Genomic DNA, 13011 nt, shown 5'->3' on the forward strand with positions numbered 1-13011 from the left:
AAGATGACCGAAGGCACGATCGAAAAGGAGGATCTCAAGGAACACCTTGGGGTTCTTGCCAAACTACACCTGAAACTCTCTGGAATTAATAAGCCTGGTGTGTGTGCCTCTGGGGAGAGTGTGTGCATTCCATTCCTAACATGGAAATTTCCACTTGTAGGTGGTAAGCATGGAACTCTCCCATGTTTTGGATACTCTCAATAACAAAAAGAACACCTTGCATTTATAGAGGGTCCTTCACGTGGGATAGAGTCTCGAAGCAATGACAGTGGCGGAGCTCAATTCTGAGTTAGGGAGCGAGGGGGAGGTGTCCGTGGGCACGGTCCAAGAGGAAAGTCTTCAGGAGCGATCTGAAGATGGGCAAGGAGGGGGCAAAGCAGATGGATTGAGCACAGTGATGGGTTCCTACATGTGCCAGACACCCGACTGAACCCCCAAAATATCCACACAGCTGAATAGTTCACAGTGTTGGCCGGGGAATAAGATCCTGAAAAATTAAGGACGGAATGTAACTTTAATGTTCATCCCTCCCCCCTCGAATCTCAGCCTTGGGACGAACTTTGTTCTTCAAGTGACCGAGTAAATCACAGACCCCCTTACTCTTGACACTGCCTGCCTATGGCTGTGCTCCATACTAATGAGAGCCTACGTATCTTGCCCTAGATGAGATTTCATCGCCTTGGGACATCCTCCTGACGTGAAAGGCACTCTACAAATGTGATTTTATTCTTGATTTGGAAGCATTTGGATCCAGGTATGAACCCAGTTCACATTCGCTATTATACGTTCGTTTTGAAATAACTGATGGTGTTTCATTTCTAAATCAACCAAACTTCTCTGTGAATTGTCTAAATATTTTACTAATGAGAACATGCAAACAGCTGCTGGCAATAATTCTGTGACAGTTTTACAGCATGTTGGATGCACCATAAACCTGACTGAGAGAAACAAAAACACTCAATTGTCAAATTATTTTATGATTTATCTTTTGGAATTGCACACGGCAGATTGCTAGCTTATATTTTTTTAAACAAAGAAAAATAAAGTAATCTTGAGCGCAAAGAGTGTGGAATATTTCACAGTTAGAGTCTCGGAGGGAAGGAAGAGCAGACAGGAGAGAAGTAATTGCCTTATTGAGGGAGAAAAGCAGATTTTCACACATGTTTGTTCATTTCCTTTTATCGCTCGCTGGAATTTTATCATGCAATTGTTTAAAATGTTATTTTTTTTCTGCTCCCAGCAATTTCACTGAGTGGTGTGACTGAAAAGGAATAATAAGACCCTTGACAGAAGGCTGTCCATTTGAAGCGCGGCTGTTGAAAGTGACCATTTACCCCAGTGGATGTGAAATGAGGATTTGGAATCACATAGTCTAAGCTGATCTGCCAGGCCAGCACTGGGGGGGAGGTGGGGGGTGTTTGCTTTGTCAGAGGTGCTGTTCTTCAGATGAGATGTTAAACTGAGGTCCCGTCTGCTTGTTTAGTTGGACGTTAAGCAGTGTAACAGTGCTCAGCAATGTTCACTCTCTGCATCAGCAACTTGACTCAGGTCGTGCCAGGGTGCGAAGGGTGGATAGGTCAGCGAGTGGCAGATTGTCCAAGTTATGTCCTCCATTAATAATAAATATGAATTATTTATTATTAATAATAATCCTTGCATTTGATATAACACCTTATCACGTCTTCGAGACATCTCAGCGCTTCACAGGATACACTGTAAAGTGAATCGACTGTATGTTTTGCGGTTGAAACGCGGCAGCCGATTGCGCACAGCAGCGTCCCCACAAACATTGGCTTTACAGTGTATCCTGTGAAGCGCTTTGAGCCGTCTTGAGGACATGATAAGGCGCTGTATAAAATGCAAGGATTATTAATATTATGATATTATTATATGAAGCGCATATTATTATTATGAGAGAGAGAGAGAGAGAAAAAGTGATTTTGAAGGGATTTGGGGAGAGAATTTCACAGAGGTGACACTCCAGTGCAGTGCTGGGGGTAGCAGTGCATTGCAAACCTTCCAATATTAAAACCACTGTATGGAGATGCTGTCATTCAGACGAGATGTTAAACAGAGGCCTGTTCAAGTGGACATTAAAGCTCCCATGGCACTATTTGACTGATCTCTACAGTGTTACAATAAAACAACTGCTTTCCACTTCTAGTCAAATACAGTACCTTCAAGTAGCAAAGACATTTATTACCTTCCGTGAACCATCAATATCAATATTAAAATCCTTTCCATCTCTGCTAATGGCCATTCCTTCATTTTGTCCACACACTTACTCTTGTTTCATGTTCCAAGGTGGATTACCATGAATTAATCTACAATAAAATCCATCTCTTTCATTGTCTACTTAATTGGTCAGATCTTTCTAAATACCAGTTATCTTCCGATTATTTATCTGCCCACCGCCAAGACACTCTCATCTCAATCGTTTACAAAGAGTATGAACAGCGAGGGGCCCGCCAATAGGTCACTGAGAAACATGATAATCCCTTCAAAAAAAGAAAGAATAATTTGGTTATCTTGGTCAGTCTTGGGGACGCTGCTGTTCGCAATTGGCTACCGCGTTTCGTCCACAAAATATACAGCCAATTCACTTTACAGTGTATCCTGTGAAGCGCTTTGAGACGTCTCTGTATCAAATGCAAGGGTTATTATTATTACTTACGTACCTGCACTCCCGAGTCTCTTTGCTGCTCAGCTCCTTGCAAGACACCGGCATTCAACGTATAATAAAAATAATAATAATTGATGTAGCGTCTTATCGGATCTTTAAGACGTCTCAAACGTATGCTAACTTCCCTCGTTTTTGGCTGCCAATATTGGATTTATACAATTCAATTGTAGTCATTGACTTGCACATAAATATCTGATCGTGTCTTTATATATTAGAATAAAACAAAGACCTATAAATCTGAAGGACTGTAAATGGGCTTGGCGAGTCTTCTTTTGACTTTCAATGACATATTTTTCCAACGAGTGTGTCTAAAAAAAAGTAAACCCCAAAGTGTCCAGGAAGGTTAGCGGTAGGAGATCCGTATCACCTGGAATGGTATGTGAGAGACTGCTGTGAATTCAATCTCAAGAGACTTACAAACAGATTGTACCGCCAATGATTTGTTTCCAGCCAAAAAGGCTCAATGCAGAGTTGCTACGCAATGCTCTGGAATAATCTGTATCGTCAGAGCAAAGTGGCTCCGGAAAGACATTGTTTCTTCTTCTACTTAAAACTTTTAATCTTTACTTTCACCAGAATTCTATTCTGTCTGGTGTTTAATCTGAGCAATAAAGTGAGAATATCAAGCTTGTGCCACTGCAAAAGGCCATTTCCCTACAAATACACAGTCACTACACTTCACAGAAAAATCCCGTGAAGTGCTTCGAGACGTCTCGACAACGTGGTATTGCATTGTATCAAATAATAATAATAATTCTTGCATTTGATATAGCGCCTTATCAGGTCTTCGAGACGTCTCAAAGCACTTCACAGGATATACTGTAAAGTGAATTGACTGTATATTTTGTGGGCGAAACAAGGATTACTGATATTAATTATGATAAATACAGTACATGGGCTTAATCGAGTGTCAGATGACCGGAGATGGTGTCATTGAGAAACAAAGAGAGATGTTCGAACATGAGTCATCGAACCTTTCTTTCAATTAGCCACTTGGCAATTTTTGGAATGAAATAAATAACCTGCAAACTTTAGGAACTTAATTTAGGAGAGAACGAACACCTTTTTACGGTAACATTTCACAATTAAATCAGGGATGATAAGGAGGGTTTGCAATCAGCCCAAGTATCAAGAAGGATATAAGCAGCATTTTGGTTCCACTGGAGATAATAAATGTCAGCCCTCCAGCTGCTGAGCGCATCATGTCCTCAGAAACGTGATTGAGTACTCGCTTCATTGAATATACATCGTGGAGTGCTGTAGCTCATTGGTTCGAGCACTCGTCTCGCAAGCGAGAGCCCTTGGTTCGATCCCCAGGCAGGCCGAAATCTTGGGCAAGTTTCCTTACTCCCCACGCCTCTGCTTATCTAGCAAGAGCCAATTGCGCAAAGCAGTGTCCCACAAACAGTCGTGGATTGCGTGACCAAGTTATGAATTTTTTTAAAAACAATTTGAAGGGTTTATTACCCACGGAAAAGCGATCCGCCAATCGACTAACAACCGGGTTCCTACTTGCTGCTGGTAAGCAGAGGTGTGTGGAGTAAGGAAACTTTCGCCCAGCCTGGGAATCAAACCCAGGTCCTCTCGCTTGCATGAATCAAAAGGTGTTCCAATCTACTTGCCTGAATTTGTAAATTGTGCAACTCTTTTGAGAAGCTGATCTGGAAGAAAAAGCACTTATCCTGGTTAAATGCAGTTCACACTGGATCAGTGCTGAAGTTGGGTAGAATTCCTCTTTAATTCTCCTCACCTCGAAATCCAAATGCACCCGAGGCAAGGGATTTCAGAATCCAAATCAATTTTAGTTTAAAACTTTCTGGGTGGTCAAGCGGGACTTGCTGGAAGAGGTTTAATGTTTTGGAGCAGCTGGTATTCAATCTCTTTCACCGGTAAATTTTTTTTTTTTTTTTTTACAGGATCAGTTACATATTACTGAGCTCTCTGCAACTACTCGAGTGTGCGCAGGATATTAATAATACTAATAATAATCCTTGCATTTGACATAGCGCCTTACTACATTTCCGAGACGTCTCAAAGCGCTTCACAGGATATACTGTAAAGTGAATTGACTGTGTATTTTTGTGGGTGAAACGCGACAGCCAATTGCGCACAGCAGCGTCCCCACAAACACTGGGTTTTCTTGTTTCTTTGGCATGATATGACTATGCGACATGTGCCACTGTGTTATTTGGTGAGAAATAAACCGTTCACCCTGTTACACAGCCCTGTTTACAGTTAACATTCCCTGGTGGAATGCGTAAAACTGATTTTTCCACCTGCCAGTAACGGGCAGCCAATTGCAAAACTACATGTACACATAACAATGCTTTCAATCAAGCTGCGTAATGGAAAATGCTTTCAGCACACTTATGCATGGATTGCAATTAATGTCAGCATTGAAGTGCTAATGACCAGTCTAATATGAGTCTACCTCATGTCAGAAAATAATACAATGTAGGATAGTACAGGTATTTGAATATTATAGTCTCGTGGATACATTTCCTGAGTCCCGTTAGAAGCAATCTCAAGATACAACCAACAAAGAAATATCCAAACCTTAGGCAAGTCTCCCTACTCCACACACCACTGTTTACTCAGCAGTAAGTAGGAACCCGGTTGTTAGTCGATCAGCGGATCGATTTCTAGAGGTAATAATCCCTCCAAACAAAATGATAATTCGGTCACTCAATCCATGACTGTGCGCAATTGGCTGCCACGTTTTGCCCACAAAATATGCAGTCAATTCACTTTACAGTGTATCCTATCAAGCGCTTTGAGACGTCTCGAAGACGTAATAAGGCTCTGTATCAAATGCAAGGATTATTATTATCATCTGCATTTGATTTAGAGTTTCACATAAAAGTTCTGTTATGCATTCGTAACACAACAACAGCACAAGCCAGACGTAATTCACACCCAACACGTTGATAATAAAGGCATCAGCTTTATGTTTTAGGCATCAGTTTGAAGTTCCCTGGAACTTCAAACGTTTTTTGTTCAACAATTTTAGGTCCAACGGGTCTCAGCGGAGATGGAGTGCTGGGCCCATTATATCGTTGAAAGGCAGAAAGGATGCTTCAGAACATAAGCACACAGACCTGTGAGCAGGCCCATTAAAAGATAAAGCCAAGCACGGCAAGATTTACAATCTTAATTAATTGAGATGCAATAATATATTAGCAATATTTGGTGGGAATTCTTCAGGATTTCTTAAACAATGTAAGAAAAGGGGTTGTCAGAATTGGTAGGAGCTCCTTCACTGCTGTTCAGGACGTTTACCATTCGGAATGTGTTTTGTGTGGGTGTAATGACTGGAAACAGTCGTTTTAGAAGAATAGCTGTGTTTATCTCCACACACTAATACTGTGCTAGCAAATCAAAGTCAAACCAACGCAAGATTCAGCTCCTATTTCTTTCTAAACAGAAAACACTGCAAGCACCAAACTCACTTTGTGGTGCAGGAGCCAGACTTATTTTTTGCTGTCTCTCTCTTGCTGATCAAACTATTACAAATAGCGCTGTCAAAACCACAAATGCATGATGTTCTTTTCCAAAGCAGCTCTGTGTTAGAAACACACCACATCACAAGTATCACATTCCTTTGAGGTCTGCAACGCCAAGTTTATGTTCCATTTAAAATGGCGTTAAAAGCACAAATTGCCATCGTCCCTGATTGCAATCTAACTGCCATTGATTCTGGTCACAGCTCAGGTAGGATCTTGAGGGCGATAGACAAATTGAATTCAATACGTTCTCGGGAATACTTGGGAATCCTGCCACGGTTTAAATGGAACTGGGACACAGACCAGCAATTGCACAATTTATGTGTAATCTATACACAAATGACTTTGAATGCCTCAGAGAGGGAAAGAGCAAGTTATGAGTTTGAGAGAACCAAGTCAACATTTTGTCTATACAACAATAATAATTCTTGCATTTAACATGGCGCTTTTCACGTCTTCGAGACGTCTCAAAGCGCTTCACAGGATAGACTGTAAAGTGAATTGCCTGTATATTTGTGGGTGAAATGCGGCAGCCAATTGCGCACAGCAGCGTCCCACAGTGTGGATTGAAGTGACCAATTTATTTTTTTACTTTAAGCAAGGAGTTCAAATCCCTGTAGAGTAAGCCTGTAGGCTGTGGCATGGACGATGCTCAGATAGTTTGACTCGCCCTTTCCTTCACCTCCTTCAAGGTTCGTCTCAAGACCTTCCTCTTTGACCGCGCCTTCAGTCATCTTCCCATCTCCAGCCTCCCTGCCCCCTGCCCCTCTCGAATCTAACTCCCAGGCTGGGTGCAAACCCTCGACTGCCCAGTGCCTTGGGACATCCTCCCGCCATGAAAGGTGCTGCGTAAATGTAATTTGTTGTTGTTTTGTTGGGAGGCACGATAAATACGCGACCGCAACTTGCATCAATAATCCATTCCATCTCACTGTGATCATGAAGCAATGGCTCAATAAAGACTTTGTGGAATGTAACAAAGACAAGCCACAACTGTTTTATAATCAAATGCATTTGTGGATCAATTTGTGCGCCAATATCTCAGGGAAGATTCTTGGTATGATTATAGTATTTCACTTTGGACAAAGTTATCAGCAAATGTTACCAGTCTGCAGCCACTAATGTTAACAACAGAGTCGTTCCGAAGATTGGATTTCAACCCCCAACAAGAAAAGAATTGAGCTGTCCAAAGTGAGCGAGACATTGCAGGCTTGCAAAGGAACTGAGCACTTCTTTCTCAGCTAAATCATTCAGAGATGAGTGTTCAGCCACATGATTTTCCCTGTCATTGTATTGGATGAGAAGAGAATAACTATTATTAGACCCAAGGGCAAAATAAACACACCCCAATCGACATCTCTTCACAACCACCCAATTCCTAGTGATCAACTGGATGGAGGGAATGTTCAATCCTTTTGCCATTTGAATTTTTTTTTTTGTGAATCCACACTTAATGGGATTTTACGGAGTGTGGAGGAAATCACAGGGCTGGCCAGAATTGTTTAAAGGTTCGTATAAAACTTCAGGAGTGAAGTACCAGTCAGTACTTGTCTTGGATGAGGGACAACTTTCTCCAACTGAACGTCAGCAAGACCGAGGCCCTCCTGATTGGCTCGCGCCAGCGCCTCCGCACCTCGGCGCTGGCAGCATCAGCCTCCACGGCTGCACACTCAACCTCACTGAGCCAGTCAGCAACCGGGGTGTCTAGTTTAACCCTGAACTATCCTTTCTCCACATCCGCGTCATGACCGGCACTGCCTACCACCACCTCGGCAACATTGGCAGACTGTGCCACTGCCTCACCCCTCAGGCCCCCAAACCCTCACCCACACATTCATCACATCAAGGCTCGATTACGGAAACTCCCTCCTCATTGGCCTTCCCAACTCTTCCCTTCACAGACTGCAGATCATCCAAAACTCTGCAGCTCGTGTGCTCTCACGCACCAGTGACCCCATCACTCCCACCCTCGCCCGACCCCATCACTCCCACCCTCGCCCGACCCCATCACTCCCACCCTCGCCCGACCCCATCACTCCCACCCTCGCTCGACTCCTCTGGCTCCCCATCCCCCAGAGGATCGAGTTCAAGATCCTTGTCCTCACTTTCAAGGCCGTCAATGGCATTGCCCCCTCCTACCTCTCTAATCTGCTGACTCCCTACCAACCTGCCCGCTCCCTCCGTTCATCAGGCTCCAGCCTGCTCCATGTCTCCCGCCCTACCATCGGTGGCCGGGCTTTCAGCCTCTCTGCCCCCACACTCTGGAACTCCATCCCACGGTCCCTTCGCCTCGTTTCCTCCCTCACCTCCTTCAAGGCCCATCTCAAGACCCTCCTTTTCGATCGTGCCTTTGGTCTCCCTCCCACCTCTCTGCCTTCCCTCACCCCTCTCCCATGCTCGGGTCCTGACTCCTGACTGTCCAGCGTCTTGGGACATCCTCCCGACGTGAAAGGCACTCTATAAATGTCATTTTGTTGTTGTTGTTGTTGAAATTATTTCCTTTACAACTCAAATACTTGCTGTGTTTTTGCTACATCATAGAAAACTGCTCTTATACTTGGTTTCCATTTCACCAGTGGGAATATCTCAGCCGATCACTGGTAATAATAATCCTTGAATTTGATATAATACCTTATCAGATATTGTCAGAACGCATCACAGAGCTTCACAGTATTCACTGTAAAGCGTACGACTGTGCATAATGACTGTATTTATAGGAGGGAGAATAAGGCAGAGGACACTGAGTGCAAAACAATGTCCCACAAACTGCCTTGAAGCGAATAACCAATTTTATCTGGAGGATTGTTGGTCAGGGCACTGGGAAAAACTCCCTTCTCTTTTCGAATAGTTCTAAGTGATCTTGAGCATCATGTCAACAGGCAGAGAGGTCTTAGTTCAATGTTTCATCTGAACGATGGCATCTCTGACAATGCAGTGTTCCCACAACACTGCACGAGAGGGTCAACCTGGACTGTGGATGCAAAGTGCTAATGTGTAAGTTCAACATGCAACCTTCAAAATAATAATCCCTTTAAAATAATAATATGGTTACTTAATCCACGACTGTTTGTGGGACACTACCCACAAAATACACAGTCACTCTACTTTACGGTAATTCTGTGAAGCGCTTTGAGATGTCTCGAAGACAATGATAAGGCACCGTATCAAATGCAAGGATTATTATTATTATGATGATGATATATTAAGGGTGGCTTTCCTTTGGTGACAATTATGGATCTGAAATTGTGTTAAGAGTAAGTTGAGTAGCTTCATTGATGGATCCACTTGAATCATGCCATTCAAGGCAGTTTAGATTTTTTTTGACAAAGCAATTTTGCAGACAATGGCATGATTTCCCCTGAGTTCAGGGATATGGATAAAACTCTTGGTGTCCGGATTTCATATTGCATTATTAAAAAGTTAGATTGTGCCTTAAGAGGAACCGAATTATCCGTCTAAACCCTGAATTCACACAAATGCTCCTCTAACCCTCCATTTCCCTCCTTATCTCATTTAAAAATGCCATTTGATTCAAACAGAGCATTATCCAAATGGGCTACATACTGGAGAGGGAACGATTTGACATGGAATTTCCGAGCACACCGCACGACTTAGCAACTGCTAACATTTCAGCGATATCAATTGGGAGTCATGCTCTGGTAATGATATGGTGCTGTATCTTCGCAACAAAGGATGCAAGCTGGCGTTTGTGAAGCAGAATACGCTGGTTATTAACTGCACCTTCTACATGTCAACGTTTACTGGGCGCTGATTTCCCATTGCTGTTCTCCGTTCTGCACTCAGACCGTCCTGTAGCACAAGCTCTCGCCTCACAACCGAGAGGATCTGGGCAGGGCGAAACCTGTCACTCGTGCATATTTAACTGGTACATTGCAGGACGTAAACAGTACTGTGTGTAAAAAAAAAAATTACATGTAACAGCAAGATGTCTGGAATAAAAATATTAAATCAAAGATAACTGATGTCCTTTGTCACAGTCAGTTTCAACTGCAACGCAAACATTAGCAGATGTGCGCACCATACTGCTGCTTAACAAATTCCCTCTTTGATTTAATGCTGTACATTTATTTAGAAGTCCCATTACCAAAAGCAGCTCAGTTTCTGTGTCAGCTCAAGATTTTTCTTCTTGAAAGCAGACACTTAAATGAACAGTTTCTAAAACGGGGGAATATTCCAAGTCAATGCTTCAGGATGAATTTTTGATGAAACTCGCAGAGCGAAAATGATTTCTTTCTGGACGGGTTTAAATTAGAATCATAGCATCTTACAGCACAGAAAGAGGCCATTCGGCCCATCGTGCCCGTGCCAGCTCTTTGGAAGAGCCACCCAATCAGTCCCAGCCATTCCCCCACTCAATGCAATCTTTTCCTTTTCAAGTACCTATCCAATTCCCTTTTGAAAGTTGTTATTGAATCTGTTTCCGCCGCCCGATGCAAATTCTGTGCAAAATTCACTCCAACGCATGTTCGATAAGAAAGCTAATCCCATGCCAGTGATAAAATAGCACCTAAAAATAGAACAAGGGGGAATTAAACTACAAAGCACCCCTGAAGTTGCAGCCCACCCAATATATTAAAGGAACAACATTGCTGAAAAAAACAAAAAACCTTTTAATAGACGCATACAATTTATAGACAAAAGTCAGTCTCATTTCCGTGGCAATGATGACAGACCTGTGATACATCCTGACAAGCATCATCGCTGGAGCATGCTACAAAGGCAATTTATTCTGGCCCATTGAGTTGTGGTGTCAGGCTAATTGCCCAGTGACACTCACTATGTATTGTAACTGAACGAATCGACTTCAAGATCCTCACACTTGCGTTCAAATCCTTGCCCTCCCTGGCACCTCCCTCCCTCCCCGATCTCCTCACTTCCCCAATCCACCCCCAGTCAGCGCCTCCGCCCGTCCCTCGTGCCCTCCGCTCCACCATCGGAGATCGCGCATTCAGCCACTGCGCCCCAAATCTCTGGAACACTCTACACTTTTTCAAGTCCCGCCTGAAACCTTTCCTTTTCGACCGTGCTTACAGCCACCTTCCCCCCTTTGCCCTACCCCCAGTTCGGAGTCAGGCTCCGCCACTGTTAAAGCGCTCTGAGACAATACCCAACGTGGAGGGCGCTATATAAGTGCAAGTTGTTGTTGGTGTAACTGTCTCCAGTGTTGCTTTCAATGGAAGACAAAAGCACAAAATACCCTTATTTTCCCAGTCTTGTCACAACATCATAAATACATTACACACATATATTATATATATTTAAACACGTACATACATATATACCTATGTATACACGCACACATATATATATATAGGACCTTCCACATCAGTAGGACGCCCCGAGGTGCTTGGACACCCCATTATACAGAGTCTCATATGTTCAACTTGTGTCCTATATCATTCTGTAAAGTACTGTGCTACTCATTTTCAGAAGCCCAGGAACCAATTCTCTTATCATCCTCTAACGTGCAGTATATCTCCTGTTCTCTGACATGTCGATTCCCGTTTCTAATGACAGACGTTTTATTTATACATTGATTTAATGTCTCAAATGGCGAGAATGTCATTTGGTTATAAACCGGCTTCATATTTATGAGTGTGGGGATTAATGACTCGTTTTAAATAAATTTAATTTGGGCTCAACAAGGAACAGGAATCCGGAAAGATAATCAGAAAGCCGCAATCTATTTTGAAGCAAACTTCTTGTTGAAAAAATTGCTGCAAAGACAATATTTTATTATTATTTATAATAGTAATAATCTTTGCATTTGACATGGCGACTTATCACGTCTTGCTTAGGGTCATTTCCCTTCCACACACACACACACACACCCCCCACCCCACTCCCCCGGCTCAGTGTCAGGCTCAGCCACTGTTGAGCTCTCAGAGGCACTGGCCTGCACGGAGGGCTTTATATAAGTGCAAGTTGTTGTTGTTGAGGCGTTTCAAAGCGCTTCATGGAATACTATAACTCCATCACACACACACCTATTATTCTGTACACTTTTAGCCATAAAAATAGGCAGATTTTTTTTTTTTCCCCAACCAGACACGCTTCGAGTGAGCATGCGAAGAATGTGGCTGCAGAATGGAATGAATCAGCGCTGGAAAATGATTCCATGAGCTGCGAGCTGGTTTTAGTGCTGCCCTTTTGGGACACGACTGAGGAGAGACAGTAAATTAGCTGCATAGATTTCCCTAGACTCGGACACAGGCAAATGAAGGCACAGCCCTACTGAAGAACGGTGCAAGCTCATTGACTGAATGACTTGCTCATAGCCATGAAGCCAGAAAACGTTCGATGCGATTACAATCACCTACAATCCACAGTTACCGTGATTGTCAATTTCAGAAATGTACTTCAGATAAAAGTGGAAAATCTCACCCAACACAAGCACTCCACAGCCCCCAACACCCACACCTACCCACCACACACCCACACACACACCCCACACACACACAGCCCACACACACAGAATGTTCCTTCCTGATAATAATATGAATCTTTCTCAGAGTCATTGCAGGTTTGATGGACTAAATGACCTACATTTCTGTAACTCCCTGATTTCTTTGGGAATATGTAGATCATTCCATATATACATTAATTCTACCCAAGTGGCAAAAAAAAGGAGGGCGGGTAATTGGACTTGAGGTACAGATCAGCCGAGATTTTATGGAATGGGAGAACAGGCTCGAGGGGCTGAATGGCCTCCTCCCGTTTCTATGAAGAAAAAGCAGCAGTTATGTATCAACAGTTCGAGACCAAAATCTTTCGCCTGGGCTGGTTAGAATAGCTGTTTAAAAA

The 13011-nt window shown here is 43.1% G+C and overlaps 1 protein-coding gene across 3 annotated transcripts in view; it reads right to left on the minus strand.

The window, feature by feature from the left end:
- The window catches only part of LOC103183716 (SPARC (osteonectin), cwcv and kazal like domains proteoglycan 1), a 139479-nt gene that overhangs the window by 105181 nt on the left and 21287 nt on the right, over positions 1 to 13011 (minus strand). The window lies entirely within an intron of this gene.

This window comes from Callorhinchus milii, unplaced genomic scaffold (genome assembly GCF_018977255.1).
Source record: "Callorhinchus milii isolate IMCB2004 unplaced genomic scaffold, IMCB_Cmil_1.0 Scaffold13, whole genome shotgun sequence".
NCBI classification, from domain to species: Eukaryota; Metazoa; Chordata; class Chondrichthyes; order Chimaeriformes; family Callorhinchidae; genus Callorhinchus; species Callorhinchus milii.